The sequence below is a fragment of the Triturus cristatus genome, chromosome 1_2 (assembly GCF_964204655.1).
Source record: "Triturus cristatus chromosome 1_2, aTriCri1.1, whole genome shotgun sequence".
Classification (NCBI taxonomy): domain Eukaryota; kingdom Metazoa; phylum Chordata; class Amphibia; order Caudata; family Salamandridae; genus Triturus; species Triturus cristatus.
Genome location: NC_140580.1, coordinates 1,117,454,196 through 1,117,466,833, shown reverse-complemented (window position 1 = coordinate 1,117,466,833; position 12,638 = coordinate 1,117,454,196). Strand labels below are relative to the sequence as shown.

At 47.3% G+C, this 12,638-nt stretch overlaps 1 protein-coding gene across 5 annotated transcripts in view; it reads left to right on the top strand.

Moving 5' to 3' along the window:
• SCAI (suppressor of cancer cell invasion) overlaps positions 1 to 12,638 on the top strand; it is a 561,593-nt gene that overhangs the window by 477,507 nt on the left and 71,448 nt on the right. The gene's annotated exons all lie outside the window — the stretch shown is intronic.

The following is a 12,638-nucleotide window of genomic DNA, read 5'->3' as shown; positions in this document are numbered from 1 at the left end:
CACAACAGCAGGAGAAACAGAAAAAACGGGCATCCACAGGTGGTTTAGACATTTCATCCAGACTATGTGGGAAGCACCTTGTCGCAGGTCTGCTAGTGTTGGGAACCACCACAAGCTTTGTGAGATGCCCAAACCAAACCTAGAGTCTGCTCTGAAGTATGCTTTGCACTCCTATCAGTGTCCATTCTCAACTATGCCAGAAGCTAGTAGCAGGAAATGCTCAGCAGAGGGAATGAAGATAGGGGTTAGCAGGGGGAAGGGAGGGTGAGCGAGTTTGAACCCTAGGTACATTTCGAGCTGAAGTCTCCTACTGGACCAGAACCGGTTCTGCCCAAAATACAGCGGCCCATGACCCACTTTACTGCAACATGAATTCCCATTAAGTGATTTAGGGTCAGATCTGCAAAGTATATTTTTTATTGTAAACTCCCCAATTAGAGGTTTGCGACTACAAGAATACTTTTTACAATGTACTAAACCCATTTTAGGAGTTGTGATGTTTTACCGACTCCTAAAATGGGTTTACAAATTGATAAGGAATCTCTATTTGTAAGGGCTGTGATGTAGGCTTTGCTTCCAAATAGCCATTCTTATCCATATGGATCAATGGTTTTGGACCGAAATAGCGGTCATAAACTATTGAAAATGTACTGATCTGTGAGTTGTGATGAGAACCCATTCCCAAAAAGGAAGGGTTCCCTATGAGACCCGCTACCCATTTCTGAATATTTTTATTTAAAAAAGTTGGTTGGGGAATAGGCAGGGACCACTGCGAACTCTCAAACTTAAACTTTTTTCTTTTTAAACAAAGGCCTGGCTTATTTACAGAAAACGGGTTGCATTAAAAAAAAAAAAAAGTTGGCTTAACTTAAGTGCAATCACAGGCATGATGGCCTGCTGACCCCAGCAAGCCAACATTCCTGTGATGGACTAGAATCAAAGTGAGTTGCAATTTGCGATCTACCTTATTAAAACTAAGGAGGTAGGTCGGATTACGACCCACTACAATTAGTGTTTTAAGAATCTACCTATAAGTGCATAGGTTGGTTCTTAAAAATCCTTACTGGGTGCAAAAGTACTTGTCGCAAATTTGCAATCAGTATTTTGGTAGCAGATATTTGTACATCTGGCCCTTGGAGATGAGATATTTATCAGGCCCAGCGAAACGCAAGCACATGCCCCTTTTACTTGTAAGAAACAAAGTTAGATCGTCCGCACTGGTGCCACATTGTCCGGGTCTGTGTTCCAGATCCTCTCCTTGAACCCTCAGTGCGACTGACATCGGATTGGTTAGTGGTTACTCCCCATGAAGGTTGGCATCCATAGCGGCTGGCATGGAGGAGATCTTAGCCGGCTGGAGGCTCTTGATGATGATGCAAATCAAGCCTGGCTCCTTCTTAGGAACTGAGAATAGGCCCACGTGATCCTCCCATCTTTCCATTCTGTCCTCGTCCATCACGCAGTTCTGGAGGTGAGTCCATTTCCACCTCCCGGGGATGCGTAGCCCTGGATCAGCTGCAGCTGTCACTCCCCTTTATTGTGCTCAATGCCTTTGTCTTTGCTGGATGGTAAACAAATTACAGTCCCTTTTTTCTGGTATGTGTTCTTCATGCCTCCACTATCCTGACAGTGGTGGTCTCACCACTGACTTCACACCCCTGGCTCATGTAAGGTATGTGGCAGGGGCATTGACCCAGCAAGGGGCATCCTCTATTAAAACAAGCATTTGCAATGCAATCGGTCTCGCCTTTGGGACCTTATATGTATCTAGCTATGCAGCACATTAGCCTGGGTGCTGAAACATCTACTGTTCTTTAACATGGAGGGAAAAAAAGCACCAAACTGCATTACACGCCAGGTATGAGAACACATGGAGAGAAATATTGCCTTTCAGCGGGAAATGGTATAGTCCAAAGCTCCATTTTTAATATAAAATAAGAGCCTTTGGTGGTCATATCACTAAAAATACAGAATATGAAAAAAATATTATTGTCTACGGGTGCTCATGGAAGACAATGTCTATGGACTAGAATCTAGAGAATGCCAAAGTGATTCTGCTATTTTACAGACCACTGCTGGTCGTTTTCTATCAAGAAAGTTAAATCGAGGTAGTTGCCAGAAAAATTTGAAAAAGAAAGACCCTAAGCAGAAAGCAATTCTGGTATTTTACTGACCTCTACTAGTCGTTTTTTATTAAGACAGTTAAATAGAGGCAGTTGAACAGAAAAAAAGTCCCTAAGCGGAAGCAGAGAAATCTTAGTGCTGCTCTCCAGAGCCCACAAAGTACATACACATATAAGTATATAAAGTATATATAAGAGGCCTTGAATGCTCGACCTAAAAATAAGTCACCATTTGTGACCTAACTCATTAATATTCATGATAAAGGCAGGAGGATTGTGTCCCACTCTGATTCAGAATTTTATGAACCAAACTATTAGTGTGTGGGTCAATTCATAAAATTCTTTACCGGTCACAATTGAGACCAGAAACTTGTGAACAATTTTTAGAAAATCAGCCCCCTGAGGCTCTAACATCAAATCTATTCTGTGTTGATGATGCACCAATTTCATTAAGATGAATATGTTACCTACTAGGCCCTAATGAGCTACAAGGGCATCTGATTTTTAATAAGTCTGAAACTATTCTATCAAGCTTGCCTGTTCTGCCCACGGTGAAATGGCTGTCGTCTGCGCTTCCCTGGGCACCTCCTGCTCTGAGGACTGTGAAATTCCTCCCGACGTCTCTGTACAAAGTTCTATAAAAGAACGACTTGTTCCATTCAAGAGCTTGGGTTCCCTGGAACAAAAGATGGCGCCGCCTCTAGTAATCCTCCCAATCCTGCTCCCCTTCTCCCGCCGAGATGCCCATGGGCCCTGCACTATCATGAAAATGGGGTACAGTGCAAACAATACGCAGCATCAAGCTTCAAAGCCTCAGGAAAGCTGTGTCCATTTTCACAGAAAAGCCCCTTAATGCACAAAGTGATGGCAACATGTAAAACGCCTGTTTGTTATTTTCATGCTTATCCCATGCTACAGATAACAGGCATTGATATGCATGACTTTTAGGTAGAGCAAGCACACCGAAACACAACGCATACGCACCCACACACAGGACAATGTGGGAACAAACAAAGGCGGACGTCAAGTTGTACTCAATTTATTGTATGCAAGTGGGAGGCAGACTAAAGCCTCTGAGAACAATTTCCAACTGACCTGTCTCCCTCAAAATTCTAGAATACAAACTCCATGGTTACCAGCTAACCCAGATACCTCAGTATACATCTGCTGAGCTCGATACACCCACGGACCCACACTTTCACAAAGTCTACCAGACATACATTAATGGGGCACAGGGCATCTGCAGTAGGGGGTACATTGAGATGTGCATCAGGGTGGGTGGCAAAGAGTTACAGACAACGTGTGAGTTCAGGTTTACGCAGAGCATGGGAGCACAAGTTCAGGTGCACCAGGCAAGCACTAGTAATGCGTCTCAGGGAGCACTGGCTATTGTGCATTATTGGAGGCACACTAACAGTAGGTGGGGAAGATGGTGTGCATCAGGGTGGGTGCCAAACAGTGACAGACATCAGAGGTGCACAGGTTTACACACAGCTAGGGAGCACAGGTTCAGGTGCACTAGGCGAGCACTATTAATGCATCGCAGGAAGCACTGGGCGATGTACATTAGTGGAGACACAGGGGAAGCGCAGCAGGATATATGCCTCCCTGCTGGAAACACGCCAGAATTCTTCCATTGTTAAAAAAACCCACGGCTGACCCCGAAGTAGCTGGTAACTATCGTCCTATATCCCTGCTCCCTTTTTTCGCCAAGGTCTTGGAGAAATATGTCAATTCCATTATTGCTGAGTACATCGAGACACATCATCTTTTGCACCATAGTCAGTCACCCTAGTCAGTCAGGTTTTAGGCTTTCGACACCGTGTCCCACAATAGACTGGTGCAAAGATTGGTGGATGGCGGTGTCGGTGGCACTGCCTTGAGCTGGATCAGGTCATTTCTCAGTAACCGCCTCCAAACTATATGGTTCCCCCCCCCTTTTTCTGCCGTTATTCCTCCTATGAATGTCGGGGTCCCGCAGGGCTCTATTTTGAGCCCAACTTTGTTTAATCTATATATGGCCTTTAGTGCCCTTCTTCCTGAACAACATGGGGCAAAAATCGTATCCTATGCAGACGATACTCAGCTGTTGTTCACTTGTGAGAAGGGTGCTGAGTTTGATGGCCATGCAATAAACACATGTCTCTCAGAAGTTTTTTCGTGGCTGAAAGATAATCAAATGAAATGTAATCCTGACAAGTCCGAGATTATCTTTTTCGTCCCTCGTCCCTGTGAGACATGGCACAGCTGGTGGCCGCAGGATTTGTCCCCCTCCAGTTCATCCGTGACCATGGTTAAGAACCTCGGAGTCAGACTAGATGCTACGCTTTCTATGAAATCCCAGATCCAATCTGTAGCTGGGACTTGTTTCGGGATCTTAAGAATGGCGAAGAACTTTTTGCCCCTGCTTTCTGTTCTTCACATAAAAACCATTGTCCAAGCTCTGGTAACCTCGCGTTTGGATCATGCCAACTCTTTGTACTTGGGACTTCTCAGCCACTTAATTGCTTGTTTGCAGGTGATTCAAAATACGGCGGCTAGGGCCATCTTTCTGGCAGGCCCCAGGACCCATATGTCCCCTCTTCTGTCATCCCTGCATTGGCTTCCTTTTCAGAAAAGAAACCATTTTAAAGCTTTGATTCTGTTTTTTAAAGCCTTTAATCAGATTGGAGCCACTTACCGTAGACAAAGATTTCCCCATTACATCCCTCAACGTACTTTGAGGTCCTCTACTAAACTCCTGATTCCTGTCCCCAAAGTTTCACTTGCTCGGGTTGGAGGTCGTTCTTTCCAGGTGGTTGCCTCCCGTTTATGGAACAGCCTTTCCTTGGCCCTCAGACAGGTTCAGGATCTGTTCACCTTTAGGAAAAAGCTCAAGACATGGCTTTTCCAACTCTAATCTGTTTTGCTGGTTTCTGCTTTTGGTGCTCTGTTTTTTCTGCGGCTGTTATGTGTTTTTTTGCTTAGCGCCAGGACACTCCGGGGAGTAGCCCCGCGCTTTATAAATAGCAAATTAACATAACATAACAAGGTGATGTACAATTGGACACGTCAGGATACACAACATGCGGTCTGCACTTTTCAAGCACTCGTGCTTGTGGCGGCATCCACCTTGCGGGAGCGAGCAGTGGCGCGGCCACGTTAATTACAAACAGATGGCCCTGGCGTGCCGCTGCTCGCTCCCGCAAGGTGTATGCCGCCACAAGCACGAGTGCTTGAAAAGTGGAGACCGCATGCCTCTTGGGCCGTTAGTCCCACTCTGTGTGGGATGCGGTGGCGCAGGTACTGCCTCAGTGTCCGGAGGAGGCCCGGACGGTGCTCTCTCAAGCTATTGCAGAAGGGAGTGATGCAGCCAAGTTCATGATTCGTTGTGGCCTTGAATCCGCCGACTCGCTGGGCAGAGCGATTTCCACGACAGTGGCGCTAGGCCGTCATACCTGGCTGAGGACGACTGGCTTTTCAGGGGATGTCCAGAACACTCTGATGGACATGCCCTTTGGTGGCACTCGCCTTTTTGGTGACAAGGCGGATAGTGTATTAGAGCGTTTTAAGGACTCACGGGCTACGGCCAAGTCCTTGGGCCATTCGGCCACGCGCACTCCTTCGACTTCTGCTTTTCGCTCCTTTCGTGGCCAGGGAAGGGGCGCCCAAACTCGTTCGTTTACAAGCCATAGGCCTGGGCAGCAACAGTCTCAGCGCAGCCGCGGACATGGGACCTGCCAAGGTCGGTCACGGGGCCAGCGGGCGGCAGGATTCGCCATTACCTCCCCCACTGGAGCACCATCACTTCGGACAGGTGGGTTTTACAGATAGTTCGACGGGCCTACTCCCTCCCCTTCGAGACTACCCCTCCAGCCGTGCCACCCCAGTACCACCGCATGTCGGGGGATTACTTGGCACTTCTCCAGAAGGAAGTTGCTGCCCTCTTGGCCAAGGGGGCCATTGAGCGCGTTCTGATGCCAGAAGTAGGTCGTGGTTGTTACTCCCACGACTTCTTGGTTCCAAAGAAGGACAAAGGCCTGCGTCCTATCTTAGACCTTCGGAACGTCAATCACTTCCTCTGGAAGGAGAAGTTCAAGATGCTCACACTTGCTCAGGTCTTGTCTGCCCTAGACCCGCACGGCTGGATGGTAGCTTTGGACTTGCAGGACGCTTATTTTCATATCCCTATCCTGCTGGTCCACCAGCGTTACCTGCGGTTCACGGTAGGCCACGAGCACTTTCAGTTCATAGTGCTCCTTTTTGGCCTTACCAGCGCCCCTTGGGTGTTCACGAAAGTGATGGCAGCTCATCTGCGCAGATCAGGGGTTTCAGTCTTCCCCTATCTCAACGACAGGCTGTTGAAGGCGGGCTCGCCCCAGGCAGTCGTCTCCCACCTCCAGACGACGGCCAACCTCCTACACTTGCTGGGGTTCTCCATCAATGTGCCGAAGTCGCACCTGATTCCCTCTTAGAAGCTCCTCTTTATCGGAGCGGTTCTGGACACGGCGCAGTTTCGGGTTTATCCTCCCAAAAAGCGAGACTGGGACATTCGGGCTATGATTCCGATCTTTCAACCCTTGTCCTGGGTTTCGGTCAGGATGACCTTGAGGCTGCTGGGCCTCATGACCTCCTGCATCCTGCTGACCAATCATGCCAGATGGCATATGCGGGCTCTGCAGTGGGACCTGAAGTTCCAGTGGACGCAGCATCAAGGGGACCTGTCCGAGTACATCCAGATCTCGGAGGTCACTGCACAGCAGCTGCAGTGGTGGCTCACGAATCCGCATTGGGTCAACGGCAGATCACTCTCCCTTCCCCAACCGGAGCACACAGTGGTGACGGATGCCTCCCTCCTGAGATGGGGCGGCCACATGGGAGAGGCGGAGATCTGAGGCCTCTGGTCTCCAGCGGAGTCCAGGCTCCATATCAACCTTCTGGAGCTCCGGGCGATCCTAGGCCTTCCTTCCCTCTGTCAAGGGGAGAGTAGTGCAGGTGTTCACAGACAACACCACCGCCATGTGGTACTGCAACAAGCAAGGCGGGGTGGGGTCGTGGACCCTATGTCAGGAGGCTCTGCGTCATCACTGGAACATCAAGGCATTTCCTTGGTGGTTCAACACTTGGCAGGTTCTTTGAACGCCAGGGAGGACAAACTCAGCCACAGGTGCATGATGGATCACGAATGGCGTCTTCACTCGGAGGTGGCGCAAAGTCTCTTTCAACAGTGGGGAGAGCTTTGGTTAGATCTATTCGCCACCAAAGAGAACGCACATTGTCAGCAGTTCTATGCGTTGGAATTTCAGAGGTGGTAGTCAATCGGCGACGCTTTTTGTCACAAGTAGAGTTGCGGTCTATTGTACGCCTTTCCGCCTATACCACTTCTACCCAGAGTGCTGAAGAAGATCTGGCAGGATCGGGCCCAAGTCATTCTTTTGGCCCCGCACTGGGCTCGAAGAGTTTGGTATCCTGAGCTACTCAGTATGACCGTGGATCCCCCAATCCGACTGCCTCTTCGGGAGGATCTTCTGTCGCAGCAGCAGGGGACGGTCCTCCACCCGAACCTGTCCAGCCTCCACCTCCATGTGTGGAGATTGAGCGGCGACAGTTGATTCCATTTGACTTGCCTCCTGAAGTCTGTGATATCATTCTGGCAGCCAGGCGTCCCTCCACTAAATCGGTATACGCCTGCAGGTGGAACAAATTTGTGGCATGATGCACAGCAAAGGCTGTTGATTTCCTCCCTTTCTGCCCCTCTTTCAGAAGTCCTTTTGTTCCTTGTTTCTTTGGCCCGGCAGGGCTCTGCTCTGGGCACTATTAAGGGCTATCTTTCTGCAATTTCGGCCTTTCTCAAGCTCCCTGATCAGCCCTCTCTTTTCAAGTCCCCTGTCGTAAATAGATTTCTCAAAGGTATTACTCGCCTTTTCCCTCCTATTCCATTTGTGATGCCACAGTGGGACTTGACTCTGGTTCTTACTTATTTGATGTGTGCTCCTTTTGAGCCGCTTCATAACTGTCCTCTTCGTTTACTAACTTTGAAGACTGCTTTCCTGGTTGACATCACCTCCCCTAGGCTCGTGAGTGAGCTCCAGGCTCTTTCCTGTAAACCTCCTTTTCTGTCGGTTCATCCGGACAAGGTTGTGCTCCGCACTCGTTCTTCCTTCTTGCCAAAGGTCGTTACTCCCTTCCACATAGGGCAAACTATCACCTTGCCCACTTTCTTTCCGCACCCTTCCAGAGAGGAAGAGAGGCTCCACCATCTGGAACCAAAACGTGTGCTCTCATTTTACCGGAATCACACAAAACAGTCCCGGGTGGATAACCAGCTCTTTGTTGGCTACATAGGCTCCAAGAAAGGCCGGGCTGTACACATGAGGAGTATCTCCCGCTAAGTCATCTTGTGTATCAAGGCCTGTTATTCTCTGGCTAAAAAGGAACCTCGGGTGGGGTTGCGCGCCCATTCTACTAGGGCGACAGCAGCTGCTTTGGGACGTGGTGTCCCCCTGCAAGACATCTGTCAGGCAACCACGTGGGCCTCGCTGCACACTTTTACTAAGCATTATTGCCTTGACAGTCAGGTCCGGAGAGACGGCTTCTTTGGCCATTCTGTTCTCCGTGACTTTCTGGTGTGATATTGGTTCGCAGACCCACCACCGGGGTTGGTATTGCTGGGGTATCTATTCTAAGGTAAGGAATCTATCACTAACGTGTCTCTTTCAGATGAACAAGTTTCTTACCTTCGGTAACGATATATCTGTAAGAGACATTAGTTAGTGATAGATTCCTTACCGCCCCACCCATCCTCCCCGTTCTGCGAACTGATTTCTAGGGTTAAGGTCATCCCTTTCAGGGCCCTAGTTTCAATGCACCAGTGGTCAGTGTCTTGCATGGCTCTGCGTTCCTGGCGCGGAATGTCGTATACAGAACTGATGTCAGCGCGTGTGGGCGCGTTTAAGTAGCTCCAGCGACGTCATCTCGGTGACTACAATGCCATCGACGTACGCGGAGCCGCACGACGACGCCTACCAACGCGTAGGGTTACTGCTGACCATAATTTTGCGGATCCAGCCTGACGCCTGGGGGTAATTCTAAGGTAAGGAGTCTATCACTAACTAATGTCTCTTACAGATATATTGTTACCGAAGGTAAGTAACTTGTTCGTTACTCACTATTGTGGCTCTTGTACTACAAGTCCTTAATCTAATCTTCTCCACACATGCCCCTCTTGGTCTGTGTCTGTCTAGGTACGGACAAGAAGAGGACTGAGAAACTGGGACCCATTGTGCAACCTAGGTGCATGGGCCAAAAGGCAAACATGGCTGACACGCATGTGCAGTTAAATAGAATGTGCATTTATGTGTGTTTTGCGGAAAAAACGTTTATGCAGATAGGCTGTCCCATGAGTTTGGAGCAAGAAAAGGCTACGAAATGTGACAGCAAGGATTTTAGGTGGGGGGGAAAGTAATGTTTCCTTTAATGAGCCACCAGTCTTAATAGAGGCAGGTCAGGGGCTGTTAATCGGACAATCAGCGGCAGTCTTACATTGGCTCTAGGTTAGGCTCCTCCTGCAAGAACCTCCTGAAAGAACTAGTAAGTTTACTTGAAAGAGTGCACACTCTTCTGCTTCTCTGCAGGTCGGTAGCACCTTTCCAAAAAATCTCGTTATTGAGTTTTTACAGTGAAACATCCATGTGCTCATACATTATTATTCGCCATATATGACTGACCAGCCACTATAGAGGGAAAAAGTTCTCCTTACCCAGTCATGCATCGCTATCAATAACCAACAATAGCTGTTCTGGAACGTTTGTTTGTTTGCACCGAGAAGTAAAACAAGGCTTCTGTGGGGTGAGCTGGTATGCAACTCCAAAAAGGGCCTACAGTCAATAACCATTGGTGATCGGATTGAACAGATCTTCTTACTGACTCACTAACTTAGCTGGGTTCCTCCTGCCATTTTCAGGGAATGTTGCTGTGGCGCATACAGGGCACACAGCTATACCAGCCTCATTTCTTGCACAATTGTGCAATAATTTTTGGATGGCAGTGATAGCAATTCACTCACGTTGCCCAGTATGTGGATTAACCTTTGTGGTGTGCTATCATGAGAGCCATTTCATACCACCCAGCCAGACATTGTCAGGTGTGGTTGCCTTAAAACCTAGTATAGGAGGTTATATTCAGCTCCTACTGGGGAAGGACAGTGTTGGTAAATCTCTGGGCATGGAGGGGGAGTTAGCAATGCAGTCGTGGTTCTACTTCAAGTCATACTGGCAGTGGGGAGGGGGAGAAATTATAAAGGTTGAGAGCTGTGCACTTGGAGTAGTTGGAGAAGAAAATTCTAGATTAGATTGGCCTTGGTAGTCTACGTCTGATACAAAACGTTGCATCCAAGTAAAAGTGCAATGTATGTTATAAGATTTTACGTAATATAATGCCCTGAAATACTCCTTTGCGCAGTATGTCTGCTGTAGATAATGTTGGGAATGTCACAATATTACGCCTCAAACTGTTCTAATCAGTGAAAGTGGGGACACCATCCCTGGCATCTGATTGGTCAGTTAGGTATTTTTTATAGAGAACCCTGAAAGTCTGCATCCTTCATTGGTGAGACCTGCCTCACTTGAACCAATTCCCTGGCTTTGGCCGTGGACGTCCAAGAGAAGGTTTATATTGAACGATGGGAAGAGACTTCTGCAAGAAGGGCATGTTCTATTTTAAAGTCTCTATTGATTGGTATAATATTTGAAACCTAATGATTTTCTTCTGCTATATAATGGTAAAATGCTCTGCCGGTCCCTGGAGACCGCTCTGATGCCTGGGAGTCATCTTTTCACTGCTCCATGTCATGCGATACGTCTTGGTCTTGATTGCCCGCCTCGGAAGTGCTTTTATGCGATGCTGGTTTTGGACAGGATCTTTTTCAGCACATTTACTTCAATGATATAATTACAGCATTAGAGCCCTTGAGCCAGTTGCAATGCAAAGTGCAAGCCTCCCTTGCGCAATCACATGGCCTGGTTGCTGAAAAAGCTTTCTCTTGCCATGCTATCCAGTTTCTCTTTACTGGCACAGAGGATCAAAGCTTTGGCCTTTTCTGAGAATAGTTTCTTGGCTTTAAATAAAAATATTGATGTTCTGCTGCACCCTGTATCTTAGTGCCTGCTTCAGTCACAGTGGTTCTGCATCTGCCTGTTAAACATTAGGGCCCCACAGATATATTGTCGTTGATCTCAATATTATACCACACTCAAATGTAAAATAAGTACCCATGGTCAATGACATTAAAATGTTAAATTAGCAGGTCCTTTATTTGAAATAATTCTGGCCAATTAAAATGCTTTTTAAAAAAAAGAAAACTATTGCAGTGGTAATCAAATAGTCCAAATTAGCACTGGTTCATCATACATAGATGGACATGGAAAAAGCTACATTTGTCCATGTTTTCGAGTGCATTTCAAATTGGAAAATCTGGGTTGGTTGGAGGTGATGAAGGTACCAACCAAATCGCTGTAAAAGGGCTGGTCTAGAAATTATTGATGTTACACAGAGTTAAGTGTTCCTCTCATTCAAAACCAAGAAGTGTGACCATTCATGGGAAGGCAAGCTTTTCTTCTTAAATGTTGAACTTTTCTTGTTTAACTTTCCTAGATTTTTTTTTTTGTGTTGATATTTTGTAAGTGCTTCTGGATGGGTACTCAGATGTGGTCTTCTCTTCAGGTGCTCCTGGCTGCTTTGTAGAATCTTCAATCTGTTAGTAGTCTACATTAAGGGTGGTGGTTTTCCAAGTAATTTTTATGTATTTTCACGGAGCAAAAATAAATAAATGGGTTCTACCAAGAAACCAGCCTATTTCCTAAATCCAGTCCCTTGCCAACATCATCCAGCCAGCACATGCCCATTATCAATCATGCAGGTGGTAGACTGCCATCAGTCCCTTCCAGCTACCAACCATGTGTATGCACCAGCACCAGGAAGCACTCCAATGCCGTTGCAGACTGTCTCTCTCAGGCCACCATTTTGTGAAGCTACTAGTCTCTCTTGGGACAAACTCCTCATAACCCATAGTCCCTTCCCAGACTCTACTTCCCTCACAGGTACCAGGATTTCGTACTACCCAGTATCCTCGCATATCAGTCTACTCTTAATCTCTTCTATGTTTACCCCTTTCGAGCAATTCTTCCAATGGTCCCAGACCCAACTCAGTCAGCAGTTCCCTCACAGCTGCAGGATCCTCCAGGCACCGCCGTCTTGTGAAGAGCAGAGGTCACAGGTCTCAGAATTTTGGGAAGTGCTACTGGTGCGAGCAGGTCTGGGTGAGAAGGGAGAGTTTAACCCCATGTTGATTTTTTTATATTAAAATTTGGTATTCTATAGAACTAGGCTCACCAAAGTTTCAAATCACGGCTAGGAGATTGTTTTACCACACAGACCACCCAGAAGAGAGAACACTGTTGCCTAGCCCTGTGCTTTATTGAGAATCATGTCTTGCATACTCAATGAAATGGAAAGATGTGTGCAATCGTCATCAAATTT